The sequence below is a fragment of the Suricata suricatta genome, chromosome 5, assembly GCF_006229205.1.
Source record: "Suricata suricatta isolate VVHF042 chromosome 5, meerkat_22Aug2017_6uvM2_HiC, whole genome shotgun sequence".
Taxonomy (NCBI): Eukaryota; Metazoa; Chordata; class Mammalia; order Carnivora; family Herpestidae; genus Suricata; species Suricata suricatta.
This window is the reverse complement of record NC_043704.1, coordinates 109,808,417-109,825,108: the sequence shown is the minus strand read 5'-3', so window position 1 is coordinate 109,825,108 and position 16,692 is coordinate 109,808,417. Positions and strand designations below refer to the sequence as shown.

Sequence of the window (16,692 nt, the reverse complement as noted above, 5' to 3'; positions counted from 1 at the left end):
TGTGAATTGGTTCAAAAGAAAAACTTCGGGATATCTTCAAGCTATAGCGGTGAGTTAAAAAAAAAAAGTCACAGTAGAAAGTATACTGTGATGTTATATATATTTAAAAACCCATAAGGCCCTTGGATGGCTCCGTTGGTTGAGCTACTAACTCTTGATTTCAGCTCAGGTCATGATCCCAGGGTTGTGGGATCAAGCCCAGCATCTGGCTCTGTGCTGAGCATGGAGCCTGCTTAAAATTCTCTCTCTTTCTCTCCCTCTGCCTTTCTCTCTCTAAAATAAAAAAAATTAACATTTTTTTAAAAACTCACAGAATTATTCATTCAATATGTCATATATATGTAAGGAGAATCACAATAGAGGGAAATAGAATGAACTTTTGTTTTATCTGTATTTTTATACTATAAACAATGTATTTTTATTTTATAATTTTTAAAAGTTAAGTAAATAGTCTTTCAATAATCCTCCAAAGTTGTTGCATGTGGCCCCATTTTATAGAGGAGGAAACAAGACTTAGAAATTATAGCTGGGGCACCTGGGTGGCTCAGTTGGTTAAGCATTTGACTCTTGGTTTGTTTCAGGTTCATGATCTTGAGTCGGGCTCTGCACTGACAGTGCAGAACCTGCTTGGTGATTCTTTCTCTCCCTCCCTCTCTTTTCCTGCCTAACTTGTGCTCTCTCTCCCTCTCTCTCTGTTCCTCCCCAATTTGTGCTCTCTCTCAAAATAAATTTTAAAAAATTAATAAAAGACAATAGCTGACTTGTCCAATATTAAACAATAAAAGTAAAAAAATTAATCCAGGTTGATCTTAGGCTGTCTATGCAGATGCTATTCTCTAGATCAGAAGCCAAAATCGTCCTGTATTTTTTACTGGTCAAAACTTCTCTAGAGAGATACCTAGGTTGGAAACAGATGTGGGAGCAATAAGTATTTGCCAAGAGATTGTCAATAAGAAGAGAAACAGGCCCAGAACAGAATCCTGAGAAGCAGAAACATTTAATGGATGAACACAGTTAAGGAATCCTCTAGGAAAGTCAAAGAAGAGATTGCTACACAAACAGAAGGAGAAAGTGAAGAACTCAAGCACAGAGAGCATTTCTATAAAAAGAAAGGCGTATGCTGCAAAGAAGTCAGGAAGGGGGCTGTGAGGGATTATTTGGATTTGGTAACATCCAAATGATCAAGCTAATTTGATGACTTTGGCAAAAGAGTCTTGGTAAATAGGAAAAGCAGGAACCAAAATTCAGGGAGATGAAGCATGAAGAGGGCAGGTGAATTTCAAAGTATGTTAAGTCTTCAAAAATTTAAACATAGAATCATGATAAGATCCAGCAATAAAGAATACTTACATCCAGAAATTTATATTTATTGGGTCTATACCTAAAAGAATATACCCCAAAGAATTGAAAGCAGAGACTCAAATAGATATTTGTATATACATGTTTATAGTGAGATCATTCACAAGAGCAAGAGGTGGATGCAAACACAGATGGCCATTGAAGGATGAACAGATAAATAAGAGACTATGTATACATATAATGGAGTATTATTCAGCCTTAAGAAGGAAGAAAAGTCACACACATGCTACAAGCTGGGTGCTCCTAAGTGAGATAAGCCAGCCACAAGGACAAATGTCCTATGATTCCACTTATATGAGGTATCTAGAGAAGTCAAATTCATAGAGACGGAAAGTAGAATGGTGGCTGCCAGAAACTGGTTGGGGGCAGGGGAAGAAGAGGAATGGGAAGTTATTGTTTAAAAACAATAGAGATACTGTATAGAGTTTCAGTTTGAGAGGATGAAAAGATCTAGAGATGGAGGGTGCTAATGGTCATATGATAATATCATATATTTAATGTCTCTGGATGATACACCTAAAACTGATAAAGATTGTCAGGGCACCTGGGTGGCTCAGTCAAGTGAGCATCCAATGCTTGATTTTGGTTTAGGTCATGATCCCAGGGTCATGAGGTTGAGCCCCGTGTCGGGCTCAAGCATACAGCCTACTTGGGATTCTGTCTCTCCCATCTGTGCTCTCTCTCTCTCAAATTAAAAAAAAAAATAGATACAAATTGTCGATTTTATTTTATGTAAATTCTACCACACACACAGACGCACACACACCAGGACTTTAAGGAAGTCAATGAAAACTTTTTCAAATTGAAAAGTTACAGGGCAGGCTAGACAGTGGAGAGCTGTTCAAGATGGAGGACCCTTGAGCATGTTCACCAGCCTGGAAAGATCGTTGGAGAAGTGGAGATCCACACCCACCCTCCAGGTGACAGGAACACAAATACTGGGCCAGGACATTAAAATCATGTACAAACATCAGCACTTTGCTTCCAGTAGTGGGCCTGGGTCTTTGGTGGGCAGATGGGCCTCGTGGTTTACAATAGAACCCAGCTACAATTGTATTTAATAGTCCTCAAAACATATAGAATGTTAGCACTATTAATCACATCAGTAAGTTTTTCTTCAAGGATTTTCTTATAAGTAGTATCTCATGAAAGAGTTCAAATCGAATTATGTACTGATGACACTCTGGTGTTTTGCTGTTTTGTGGCAGCTTTGCTGGTATCTTTTGTTCTTTTATTTTTCCTTCCTGCGAATTCACATCAAGTAAGAATTTAGGTGAAATGGAAAAACGTTTCCCTTTTTAATGGTCCCCTATCGCTCTTTATTGTCCCTTTGAAACTATGGCTAGTTAAAAAGCAGAGTGTGATACCCCGAGAGCATGACACTTTCCAAAGTCCAGAAAGTGGTTCTTGTGGCATGTGGAGGTTTGCATAATTTACTGTTATTCTTGCAATCCACCGACTTCTCTTCCCTGGGCCAACAGCGAGGGAGAGTGGGAGGGGTGCCACATACAAATTGCAGCTCTTCATTTGCTTCCGTTATTCAGTAACCTGGGAGAAGAATATGTATATTTCATTCTATTTGAAGTTGACGGTGGTTTTGGCTTTGATCAACTGGTTTTATGCCCTTTCTCTACCCTTGTCCCTACTACCCCATATTTTCAATTAGTGCTCCAACCTGTTAGAAACTTAACCAGTTATGTTCAGCATTGCCGGACCAGCACCTGTTTTTTATTCTTGTGGCCGAAGTTTAGAGAGACCATAGCTAATGGATAAGCAACAGTTTCAGTTTTGCAATTCTTTATCTATATGTAACAGGCAGCTATTCATGAGAAAGGAAGTTTAAGGCCTGTAGGTAAAAAAACCACTACCCAGATTCCAGGAAAAAGGCCCGTTTACTGAAGTTTTTTTTTTCTTTCTTTGTACAATATGTCTGCAGTCAGATTAGCATGTAGGTCATACTCTGAAGAGTTGAAATTAATTAGCCTTATAAAAACAAGTTTATTCCTCATGTATCAGCTTGACAGTTTTTGTTGCATAGAGCAGTATTTTTTCTATGATTGTCTTTTGGCCACAGAGGAGATGTTTCCTTATGTAAATGAGCATTACATAATCAAGTATAGATTTCAATAGCTCAACTTTTCAAAACCTTGCTTACACATATACACTTGTGTATATGTTAGTTATATATGAATATACACACAACTTATATCTGTTACCCTGATTCCAAATGTAAGGTTTGTAAATAACTTTCCATTCTCCATAGAATGTATAAAGCAAAATGACTCTGGTGTTTCACAACTTCCTCTTTTGGTAGACTGTCCTTTTGAGGAGAGAAAAAAAGCCTGACTAAAGAGAGATGAGCAGAGTTAGAGCCCTTTCAGATGGCGGTTAACTCAACTATTTAAGCAGCTTAACAAGCAACTGGAAATAAGACGGCGGTAAGAAGAGAGTGTTAACTTGCTATTTTTCATTTTATTATTTGGATTTTTGTTGGTGGAATTTAAATATTAGCTGCATTATAAAATAGGTTAGCTAAACCTGACAATCCTCAAGGAAGTAGTCGATACTTTAAGTGAAAAAGTTTAGTAAATTTACAGCTTTAACTGCACATTCAATCTTGTAAAAAGCTGGAAGATTTTAAAGTTCTTATTGATCTCCAAATTATTTTAAGTGAAAAGTAAAAAAAATGTATTTTCATAATTTTGTACACAATTTAGTGCTATGAGAACTTCATACTAATGTAAATTTTGAGAACTTTTTCTTCCCTTAGCTCTAGTAAATTTCTAACCCTAGTTATGTTTGCTAATTTTCATAATATTAGTTGGACATTTTCCAGGATAAAGATATTCTTGAATTTGTTTCTACCCACTGTGAAAATATAGAAAATTATTTAATTTGTGACATTTCAGTCTTATCTTTCATATTATCACATGATGGTGATATTTAAACACTTAAGAAAAAAGGAATTTGTAGTGTAGATAGTAGTATTTAAAAAAGTAAATGAGTAAGTCAAATTTTAGAAATTTATGTTTGTCTTAAGATTAATATCCAGTTATAATGCTTAACAATGGAGTAAGAACTAAGAGTCAGAACCCTTTGGATTCATAATTGCAGATCAAAATAAGCTGAAACTAATTTCATTAGGAAATTCTAAAGTAATCTAAATCCAGCAGAATTTTTTTATTTGTGCCAAGCCAGAGTAATATATATATATATATATATATATACACACAAATTAGCCATTTAATATAATTACATTTATCACAGCAATTTGTAAAGCTTTTGTAAGCAAATAATATATTTGAATGCTTACTTAATTTGGTTTGCTTTCTTAATTAGAGTAATCACGTGGCTTCTGAAAAAGAAAGTCCACATTGTTCCGTAAATTAATGGATTTAATTTTAATCAATTTGGGTAAACAATGCTGTCACACTGGGTTTATTACATTACCTGGAACATAGGTTTTTTTAAAAAATTATTTTCGTGCAGTGCACTGTGACAGGAGTCGCTGTCTTTCGACTATAGAGAGAAGAAAAACAGATTGTTAGTGTTATAAATTCAGGAAATGAACTGTTGACTGAAGTTTGACATTCTTAACCAGATCAGAAATTTAACATCAAGTTGAGAGTTGTAAGAAGTCCATTAAAATTGTGCATGTCCATCTTTATGTATCTATCACACACTAATTAAACTCAACTCCTTCCGTCAGAACCTGATTATGGCCTTTGCAACAACACCACTTCTAACGTCCCTCTCTTGAAAAATAAATGGTGGAAGTATTTTTAAATGTCTGGAATTTTAAGTATGAGATATTTTGATGTCATAAGTTATTAAGTGCTGTGGGTTTGTTATATGTAGTATGGTATTACTCTGAATAGTTGTTAACAACCGAGAAAAAACATAGTCAAGGAAAAAACAATCTAAATTGGTCAACACTGTAATTCAGATTGGCAAATGGAAGGCCAAAGATGTAGAGAAAATCCGATCTAGCTGGCATGGTGGATGTGTTGCTGTTGTTGTGGTTGTGTTTATTGTGAACTCTTAGTCTCTGAATGAACTGTCTGGTTCTAGATTATGGAGAAGAAGTTTAGAATTTGTTTTATGACAAAATTATATGTACCAAAAAAAAAAAGTTAGTGCTATCGGGCTGAGTTTCCATGAGATATATGGATTGTTAAAGGGGATGATCTTGTCATTATTGGGAGAACAGCAAGATGCATTGCTTAGGCTTTTTATTTCACATAGTGTAATAAGAAAAAGCATTTAGAGTTCACCCCCAAATCCACATTTTAAAGTGAAATTAATAAAATATTGTAAGCAACTTATAAGTTTTTACTTTTGAACTACAGACATATAGTTAACTGTGTTTCCTTAAGATTACACATGATGCACTGAGACATGTCTTTACTGAATCTTAAAAGTTGAAACTGAATGACTATGTACAGCACTGAAAATTTTGTATCTGTCTTCATAAGACACTGTAGTCTATACGACATGTGTGCGATCTTGCTGGGTATCTGTCAGACTGTTGAAATCTGGGGTTGATCCAACGAATCTCACAGTTCTGTTGGGTGTCTGTCCCCTCCTTCACAGTGAGAACTTTCTAAAGCTGCCACCTGTGCAAGAGAATGACCTGCTTCTAGGGGGCTCTATCCCACCTCACAAATATATTACCTTTCAAATAATAATGTCACTGTGAAACAATGATGCAATTTGTTCTTAACATAGTGGACTGGACTTCCAAAAGAACTTTGGAAATATTGAAGCACTTATCTGGTTAGTTTTCCCTTTTTTGGGCCATTTTCTCATTTGCAAAAGTAAAGACAAGGGCTTTTTGCCCAAAAGATTATGGTTTGGGTGCAGACTCAGAGGGATGGTGTGTTTTGAATTCAGAAACAAGAATCCTCTAAATCTGGATAATGTGGCTCTTCCAGCCTTTTTAAAAGCAAATTGTGTCCACTTACATCCATTGATTTTCTATTTACTTTTAGTGGACAGGACTTCCAAATTAGGGCCACGCGTAGCATATACATATTTTTTCTATTAATAAAAAGATTTGTTACATGGGAAAATTATTGTGTTCACAAAGATATGAGCTTTGGAAGTACATAGTCTGTAAAAAGAAATATGAATCTCATTTTCATATAAGAGATAATTTCTGCAAATATAAAGAATAAAGGCAAATTCTTATATATTTCTAAATTATTTCCTTTTAAAAAGAAGCATTATATGCAGTCTAATTCACATATCTGCACTCTAGAAAATAAAAGCACTGTTTACTGCTTAAATCTTTGAAGTGTAAATTATGTGTTGTTTGAGAATCATTATTACATTTCCAATGCTTCCCTAACATCACTGATATTTTTATTTTGTATATGAACTAGAATTAGGCACTTAGATGTAATGTTTTCGAAATACTTTCCAACTTTGTCTTTTCATCATTCTAGACGCATGCAAAGTGGGGCTTCCATTTTCTAGCATTGCTATGGAAAATAATAAATTTGTATTTTTAAATGAAAATTTAAAGAAAAATGGCATTAAGCACAATAATTCACATTGGAACCATGGAAAGTGGAGCAGCAATGAAGTTAGCTTACTGTTTTCACTCCATAAACTAGTATAAAATGTCCCAGCTCATTATTATTGTACTTTACAAAAACTTCATGGTAAGTTCTCTATTTTTTCCATATTTAGTGGTTATCAGAGTCTCAAAATTCTTTTCCCTTTGGAAACAAACATAAATAGTAATATGACCTTGAAAAAAATCACCAGAGTTCTGGTTCTCAACAAAATGAAATTAGTAGCATTTTTCTTTAAGCATACTTCAGTTCCATTTGTCTTCACTTTGCATACGAAAAAAAACTGAAACGGAATGCTCTATGCTCTTCCTATGTCGGTGAACAGATCTGAATTAGAGGAGAGGCAGAAACATTCTGTGCACAATTAGGCTGCCTTCTGAGTAAAAATCATATATCATTATAATGCCATTGGTGTTTTTAATGCTTACTAGAAATGCTTATCATACTTCATTTACTTAATTTTTTTATCGAGAAATAATTTCAAGCTCAAAAGAGTTCTAAAACCAAGAATAGTATAGTGGACACCCAAATTTGCCTAATCTTAATATTTTACTCTATTTGCATCATAATTTGCTCTCATTCTTTCTTTCTCTATAACTTTCTATCTCCTTTTTTTTTTTCCCCTGAACCACTTGAGGGTAAGTTATAAAAAAAACATGACCCTTAACATTCAGCTTGTAGTTACTAAATATAGAGGTAGTACAAAATCTACTCCATAAATTTACACAGATACAATACTTGTATCTCTTATTTGCCCATATTCCAACTTGCTATTTATCTAATAATGTTCTTTACAGTCTTCCCCCTCCAGTAAAGCCTCCAGTTTAGAGTCATGTGTTACATTTAGTTGCAATGTCTCTTTAGCCTCCCTTAATCTGGGACATTTCCACATCATTTCTTCATCTTTTATAAAATTGAAACCTTTACGTCTATCTACCAACTCTTTTTTTTTTCTTTTTAACAGAATGTTGCTCATTTTGTATTTGTCTGACGTTTCCTCACAATTAGATTGTGGTTATGCTTTGTTTGCTAGAATACCGTGCAGGTGATGATACCTAGGGTCACAGGATGCTCACCTATCCCCCAATGGTAATGTTAATCTTGGTTGCCATGTCAAAGTGTTGCCTAATTTCTTCATATTGTACTAACAACTCTTCATGAAAAATTTCCTCTTGGGTTGACATTAATTGATATTCTCATCTGATGCAGTCTTGATTGTAATGTATTGCAGTTATAAAATCATGATTTTATAGCTCCAGAACTCTGTGCACTTTTCAGTCAGCCTTTTGTTTTCTAATGTAAGCCAAAAAAACCCTCCCTTCTCTTCTATATTTAATTACTAATTTTTATATCTGTTCCTGATATTAAGTCAGGAATTTCTGTCTTTCCAGGGGTTTATAATTCCTTACGGCCTTAATTATGATGGTGCTCAAACTGTCCACATCTATCCAACGAAGACTCTTTATTCTGGCTTCTATGTCCCTGTGGCCAGCTCCATCACGTTACTGAGCACTTTCGTACTTTCTGGCATAATAAGATGTTCTAGGCTAATCTGGTATCGAGCCCATCCCAACCCTAGAATCATTCACTTCTCATTTCTTTTACTGGAGAATGATCTAAGAGGTCAAAATCTGGGTTAGGTATGCTCACTGCCACTGGAGTGCCTTTATTTTTGACCCTTTCAGCAAAAATGTAGTAACACACATATAGACAGACAGAAACATACAAGTATGCATAAAAATGCATATGCATGCATTCATAAAAAATATAAACATACACATATATTTTGGACATCCTGAGTTAATCTGATATTTCCAATTTCAATTCATTCCCAGAAGGTTCCTTCTTGCCCTCACCTGTGTATGTTTGTGTGTCCCTCCTTCCACAGTGTGAGCCCTGGATCTTAACGCCAACATGTTTACTCATTTATTTAATTCTATAAAGCATCTAACGGGCACCTGGGTGGCTCAGTTGGTTAAGCGTCTGACTTCGGCTCAGGTCATGATCTCATGCCTCATGGGTTCGAGCCCCATGTCAGGCTCTGTGCCTGGAGCCTACCTCGCATTCTGTGTCTCCCTCTCTTTGTGCCCCTCCCCCAACTCATGCGCGCGCGCGCGCGCGCGCTCTCTCTCTCTCTCTCTCTCTCTCTCTTTTAAAAACAAATAAACATTAAAAAATGGTTAAATAATTTTAGAATTACTTTTCCTAAATCACTACAATAAACACACTAAAAAGAATTCAAGGTTTGTGTGCACTTCTCCCCTCACACACCCATTCCTCACAAGATACTACGTTTATTAGTTTATTATTTAAAGGAATTATGAGTTCCTTTCTTCCTTCTTTCCCTCTTCCCTCCATCCCTCCCTATTTTTCTTTCTTTCCATTTCAGGTTATATAGTATTCATCGGAAATACAATTAGATTCATTGTTTCTGTTTGTTTCCAGTTTTTAAATTTTTTCCCTATGCATTCTTATTGGTTTAATTTTATTTTTTAATTGATTGACTTTTAATTGTTTTCCAAGCTGTGGAGATAAAGTGCTACTTGCCCAAGCCATTTCTGCTAAACAAACCTGATAGTCCTATTGCAAATGTTATGATACAATTCAGAAACATCTGTTTGAGTTATTGGTTAACCTTCTATCTTTATATATCTTTATTTCAATTCTGTTCAATCTACATTTACTCTGAAGTTGATGATCTCTCATGCATTCCAAGAAGTGGCAGTTTCCAAAAAGAAGTAGGGACCTGTGGTCGTTGGTCAACCTTATGAATGTATTATTCCAGAATGGATTTTTAAAAGTTAAATGTGCAGATATCATCACACTTACAGAATAAGAGATAAGGAAAGTAGCAACCATGAATTTGTGTAGTCCGTAAGCACTGGGAACATTCTTACCCTTTTCTACGGGTGATTCTAGAATGCTCCTGTCCCTCATACTGCCCCATATTTTACTCCAGCACTGATAAAGATGGACATATCCTGCTATTTGCAGTAGGAAGAGAAACTCAGTGTTAAGACTCATTTTCAATTTCTATTCTGTCACTTACTGACTGTGAATCTTGGATGGTTACTTCTCTCTCCAGATATCTAACCCCATAACTTTAAATTTTAAAAAATTATACTATCTTAAATATTGCCAACTTGTGGACTCACACCTCAGTGTGATTATTAAACCTCAGATGTTAACAGGCATCTTAAAGTTAACATGTTCAAAATAAAACCCCTCATTGCCCACCCTCCTCTCTGATCCATGCCCAGTCATATTTGGTTAGTAAATGACATGACCTTACACTCAGTTATCCATGTCAAAATCATCACTAGTTTCTTTCTTTTCCTCAACTACATCCTACTTACAAGCAAATCTGTCAGTTCTATTTCCAAAATATATCCCAACATTGACAAGGCTCACCCCTTCCACCATTTTGAGCAAAGTGAAAGACACTACCACTTCTGTTCTGGACATTTCTCTCTTTTTCTACTCTCTCCCTCAGGACAGAGCACACACAAGTGGTGGAGGGGCAGTGGGATAGGCAGACAGAGAGAACCTCAAGCAGGCTTCATGCCCAGTGCAAAGCCCAACGTGGCCCTTGATTGCACGACTGTGAGATCTTTTTCTATTCTTGCATCCCAACCAGCATGATCTTTTAAAATGGAAATCAAATCCTGTGACTCTCTGCTCAAAATTCTTCAGTGGATTCCATTTTAATTATGAAAAAATCCAAATTCCTCGCTATTCCTTATACATATTATCCTCTACCTACATCTCCTCCCTCACATCCTCCCTCTTATCCCGTCATTCACTATGCCCTGGTTCCACTCCTTATTTTGCTTCTAGAGCTTCCTAAACTCATTCCTGTCTCAGGGACTTTGCACATGCTCTTCCCTCTTTTCCGGCATGTCCTTCCCACACATCAGTGTGACACAACCCTTCTTTCTTCAGATGGTCAAATGATTCTCCTAAAGAATGTCTTCCATGACCAACTACATACTTTATGATAGTGTCCCTAACCCAGTCACTCTCTATCTTTTTACCCCAATTTAATTTTCCTGATAGCACTTAATACCACACAAAATCTTTATCTTTATTTCTTTGTTTAATTATTTGTTTCCTGTTCCTCCCACTAAAATGTAAGTTCCATGAGGGTAGGGTTTGGTCTGTTTTGTTCATGTCATACCCTCAGTGTCTAGAAAAATGCCTGGAATGTATTAGGTACTCAAATGATGATTAAGCAAAGGCCTCAACAGTTTTGAGCCTTAGGTACAAATAAAATAAGCATGATAAAAATAAGTGCTATCTCCCAAGGTCGTGTGGAGGAGGCCATGATTGCGGTTGTGTTCTAAACTGCCATGCAATTGTCAGGTGGGGTACTTCTGTTAGCACTGAGTGAAGGGAACTGAAACAAAAGAAGCAGTCCCTGGGGACAACCAATAGACCGAGAAGTTCTCTTTTTTTGTGTATTGGCTCTCTTCCATGGAGCTAAAAAGAGACCAGTTCACAGTGGGTGCCACTAATCTCTTAGAATCCTGGGGGCAATCGCTCTGCCCCACTGCCTTTGCACTGGTTCTGCCTCTGTCCTCACCCCCAAGGAACACATGTGCCCACCCTTCCTTGCCAGTTAGGATTTATTGCTTCCCTCAAGCCATATGGAAGAGCAATCTCCTTCCAGAATTCTTTCCTGATTCACCATCTGCTTGTTCTGGCCTCATGGCTATGCATATAGTTCACATATTGTTGTATAATTATTTGCTGGTTCTATTTTTTTATCTTGAGGTGGATTTTAAAGGCTATTCTAGGAAAATTGTTTGGAGTTGTTTTGTGTGTAAATCCAACATATCAAGTTTAAGGCTATAAACCTATGACTTGATTCTTGAGATTATTAGGTCCTAAATAATGATGATGATGATGGTGGTGGTGATGATGATAATAATGTTAATAATCATAGCTTTACTATTACATTTTTAGTACTAGTTTTTAGCACCACTGCATTTCATTTTTAGTACCAGGTTTTAGTACCGTTTTAAAAAATATCATTGTATTTAGTACCATTGTGCTTCACAGGATTAATTAACTTAACACCTTCACTGACTTTGTGAAATATGTCCCCCTATTACAATTTTACAGATTTAAAGGGGAAAAAAGAGATTTGGAAAGAGTTAGTTTGACAGTGGTCACAAAACTGATGCCGGTGTGTCTGTCTCCGCAATGGATCTTTATCAGGTTCATATACTGCCCCTAATATTTATATACAAGGTAGATGAAGTTGTGGTTTAGATACAATTAAAAACTTATAGATTATATGGTATAACCCTCCCTCAGAAATCTTGCACTCTACTTGGGAAAATATTAAAAGGAGTGGATTTTTGGCCATGATATGAAAAATGTAAGGTGTCACCTGAAGCTTTAAAAAAAATAGTTGAGAGTTACACTCCTTGGTGCGGTGATGGCACAAGACTCCCTGGGGGAGGCAGCACTGAAGTTGAATTATCAATATTTTCATTAAGTGGAAAAGGGTTGGGAGAAAACAATTTCAAAAAAAATATAGAAAAATTTCAAAGAACTGGAAAAAACATTTTTATATTACATTAATGTAACATTGAGCCACTTTTTTTCTCTATTCTATGGTCCTCCCAGAGGAGGTGTGTGGTGACCCTGCCTTTGTGGTCCTTCTCAAGAAGTGGGTTATGTGAAGAGACGATTTAAATTCTTGTGAGAAGCCTCTGTTTCCATTTTGAAGTGCATTTATTCGTGTATTCATGTATCAAGCACTATGCATTAAGCACTCATCTAGATGCTGGGAAAATGGTGATGGCCAAGACCAAATTTCTACCCTGAAGGAGCTGAACTTCAGTCCAGTCGGAAGACAATAAGTAAGCCAGTATGCAAGGAAAAGTTTAAAAACGGAATTTCAGATATGATAGACAACAGCATGAAGACCATTCAACAAAGTAAAAGGATAGAGAGACAGAGAAGCAAAGCTTCTCTACCTAGCTGGCCTCCCAGGTGGCCTCTCTGAAAGGGAAATATTTAAGCTAAGACCTGAATGACAGGAAGTTTGCGAGTGCCATGCAGAGGACCCTGGAAGAGTGCTCCTGCAGAGAAGGCAGGGATGAGTTTGGCATACCTGAAATGCAGAAAGGAGGAGTCCAGGTCGCAGAAGGTAGTGTGAGATGACACTAAGGAGCGGGGGCGGACAAAGAAAGGGCCAGTTTCCCTACATTGTAGGCCAAGGCAAGGAGGTGTACACTGTGAGCAAATATTTGCAAGGCCATGCACGTGTGTGTACTGGGGAAGTGAGTGCAATGGGTGACTCATTCCCTCTCTAACATAGGCCAAGAAAAACTGTTGTTTGAAGAGAAGCAGGAATTACTACATAAGTCAAAAGCTTTCTTAGTGATAAGTTATTATATTTAGATAAATTTCAATAAGCAGAGTTTATCTTCAAAGGTTAACTACATTTTCTTGCCTTCTCATTTTTATAATACGTATAGGTTTGATAAAAGTGAAAAGTATAAATAGGTACGCTTTTATCAAACCCATACCTATTTAAATGTCATTTAAATATGTCAATTTCACAGTTTCCGGCAATATTGCTACAGAATAACTGACCTTCATGATGGCCATTGAAAACAGGTGCCCTGACGTCTGGTAATGGAGTCACCACGCATGTTAGTCTCTGCATGGATATGAAGCGCAAAAGACTAGAGAAAAGTCTGTTTTCTAGTCTCTGGAGACAACAGATGTTCTCTTATTTATTCTTCTCAAATCCCAGAGCCAGTGATGGTAGGGACCCTTACAACATCACCAATTCCTATTATAAGTAGCAGTTACTTACTCTGCATTTTCAGAATAATTATAAATTTCTTCTGATTTATTTTTATTATCCCAAGAGATCTAAATCATCCAATTATTACCTTTTAAATCCCAGAGTTAGATGGATACAACTTTTGCATGGGGAGTTGGGAGACTGAGTATGATTTGGGGAAGGAATATAGAATACCTTACTGAAAAGGACTTCTCCTCCTCTTCCTCCTCTTCCTCCCCCCCTCCCCCCACCCTCCTTCTCCTTCTTCTTTTTCCTCTTCATGATAGTATTAGTATTAGTGTTATTTAAACAGACCTAATATTTATTGGAGACAAGAACAAATGGCCTCCCCATATACTTAAGAAGTTAATGACAACTAGTATGGCCGTTAAGAGATGACATTGAAAAAAATCTGTCAATGGCATTGGCCTGAGTGTGGCTGGAAAAATGAATTGTAATTTCCCCAAGGCAGGCAGGCATGATATTGTAGGATCCACAAGCTGACTTTTGAGTGTTCCTATCAATGCCCAAATAGAAAACCATTATGTTGGTGGCATTGGGAATTATGGAAGAGCACAGGTGGCTGTGTGCTATTTCAGCGTTGCAGTCCACTGTTTCATGTAAACATGTGGATATGATGACTCGCCATATTATTGGATTATTGCAAAGTGCAAGATGGTGTGTGGTTTCCAAGTCCATTGTGTGTGTGAATGCGTGAATATCTGCAACGTGTGAATATGTAGAGAAAACCTCTGAAACATGAAGCCACTTCCTGACCCGCTGCTCACCATAGGTGGACAGATTAATCACGAAGCTTATATATTGACGTGTGAGAGTAGCAGGCTTTTTACAATAATAGTACACATAGTTGACATGAACTAGATGCAGAAGGGAGCATAGAAAGAGCATGTGGGCTTGGGGCATGATTCCAGAATTGGATGCTAAAGATGCCTTCCCCAGAACCAGGCAGTCTCTCCTCCTGCCTTATTTGGCTTTGTTCCTCTGGTTGGTGACCCATCATGTTGGAAAAGAATCTCTTTCAAAAGTGTAAGTGTTCCTTCTTCTGTGGGTGATGTCACCATTCCTGTGGCCCAACCTTTGTTACTAAACAGTACTTAGCAACACATAATCACTATTTTCTTCACTTAGCATTCAGAGGGTGTTTGTTCGATGAGATTGAGAGATACATTTTTTCAGTGAGGAAGGAGGAAAAGCTGAAAAAGAGGGAAGCTCTGCCTGGAACAGTCTCTTGACTTGTATTACTTAAAAGAAGCAAGTAGGCAACTAAATTTTTATCCTGTGGCAACAGCTCTGACTGCATTAAAAAAAAATCACATATGGCTCCGAAGGATGTGGTTTCCACGCAACTGTGCATTATGTACTCTTTTTTAAAGAGGACGATGCCTTTTATTTGGGTTCGCTTGTCCTTCCCATGTTTTCTTTTCTTTTTTTTTTTTTTTTTTCTTGTAAAGTGGGTGGGGAAAGTTGGACAAAAGACAGCTGTGCTCTGGTCAATTAAAAGAGATGTTTGAAAAGTGCCTGTTTATCACTCCAGGGAGCATCTTGGATTCCCTTTTGATTACATCCTACCTGTCCATTCAGAAAACTCCAAGAGGATTTGTTTTTTTATCTTATAACAAGCGCTGTACATTTCTTAAAACTTGTAATTTGATTTTATTAAGAAAATGTTTTATGCTTTTATTTTATTTTGGAGTGAGACAGAGAATGAGCAGAGGAGGGGAAGAGAGTGAGGGAGACACAGAATCTAAAGCAGGCTTCAGGCTCTGAGCTTTTGGCACAGAGCCAGATGCAGGGCTCGAACTCACAGACCATGAGATCATGACCTGAGCTGACGTCTGATGCCCAACCAACTGAACCACCCAGGTGCCCCTAATTCTATTTTAATCTTCATATCTTGAAGAGATCTGGAGTTTAACATGAGCTTATTTTTAAAATACCCTATTTCTTATGGGGAGCCTGGGTGGCTCAGTCAGTTAAGCATCCGACTCCAGCTCAGGTCCTGATCTCATGGTTTGTGAGTTCGAGCCCCATGTCGGGCTTTGAAGCCTGCTTTGGATTCTGTCTCCCTCTCTGCACCTCCCCCATTCACAGTCTGTTCCTCTCTCCCTCAAAAATAAAAAAAAAATAAACCCACATTTTTTAAATAAATAAAATAACCTACATTTAAAAATTCATAATTATCACCCATTTAAATTAATAATAATAATAGCTATAACTTATCAAAGGCCTGACCTATGTTAGGGTAATTTCCATGAAATCATGATCCCATTTCTACGAGGTGGATGATTTAAGTTAGTGGGAAACTGAGAGTTGGAGAGATTGTCTAGAAATGTGTGCCTGATAACAGACTCCAAAGACCATCTTTATTGCATAGGAGTCAAGGCATGCATGGGCAGAACAATAGCCTTTGAAGTAACACCCCTTTATTTTTTAACCTAATTCTTCTAAAAAGGGAGATGCATACATAGTTGGGATGGGGGAGAGGTGACTATGCTCTTTCTGAGAGCAGCCAACAATACAGGCGGAAGGACAAGGTTGTAGCAGCCATGACTTCTGCTGGTGGAAGTTGGCCCACGTGTCATATTTGGCACATGAATACCTATTGCCAATAACATCAAAGGAGACCGTGTTTTCCCCTCTAGTCTCTTGTAATTCAGTCATAAATGAAATAGATTTCCTTCTGCTGGCTTCTTGTATCAAAGTAAGGAAACTATCCAGAGTTGTACCAAACATCATCCATGTACTCCTTTTTCTTAATAATTAATTCTGGCTGTCTTATACAAGATGGATGGTTGGTGCCAGAAACACCCTTTTCCACAAATTCAAGTCTAATTCAACAAAGTTGACACCTCCCAAGGCCCACACAGAGCTCTTGGTATTTAGGGAAACTGACAAACTATTTACAGTTTCTTCTAAGACAGACCTACC

The 16,692-nt window shown here is 37.1% G+C and overlaps 1 long non-coding RNA gene across 1 annotated transcript; it reads right to left on the bottom strand.

Annotated features, from left to right (window-relative positions):
• Nucleotides 1-2,706: 2,706 nt before the first annotated feature.
• Nucleotides 2,707-13,083, bottom strand: LOC115292117. The gene is made up of 3 exons (XR_003908813.1): nt 13,063-13,083; nt 4,810-4,878; nt 2,707-2,907 (listed from the first exon to the last, which is right to left on the bottom strand). It is a non-coding gene; the product is annotated as an uncharacterized LOC115292117 (long non-coding RNA).
• Nucleotides 13,084-16,692: the final 3,609 nt, after the last annotated feature.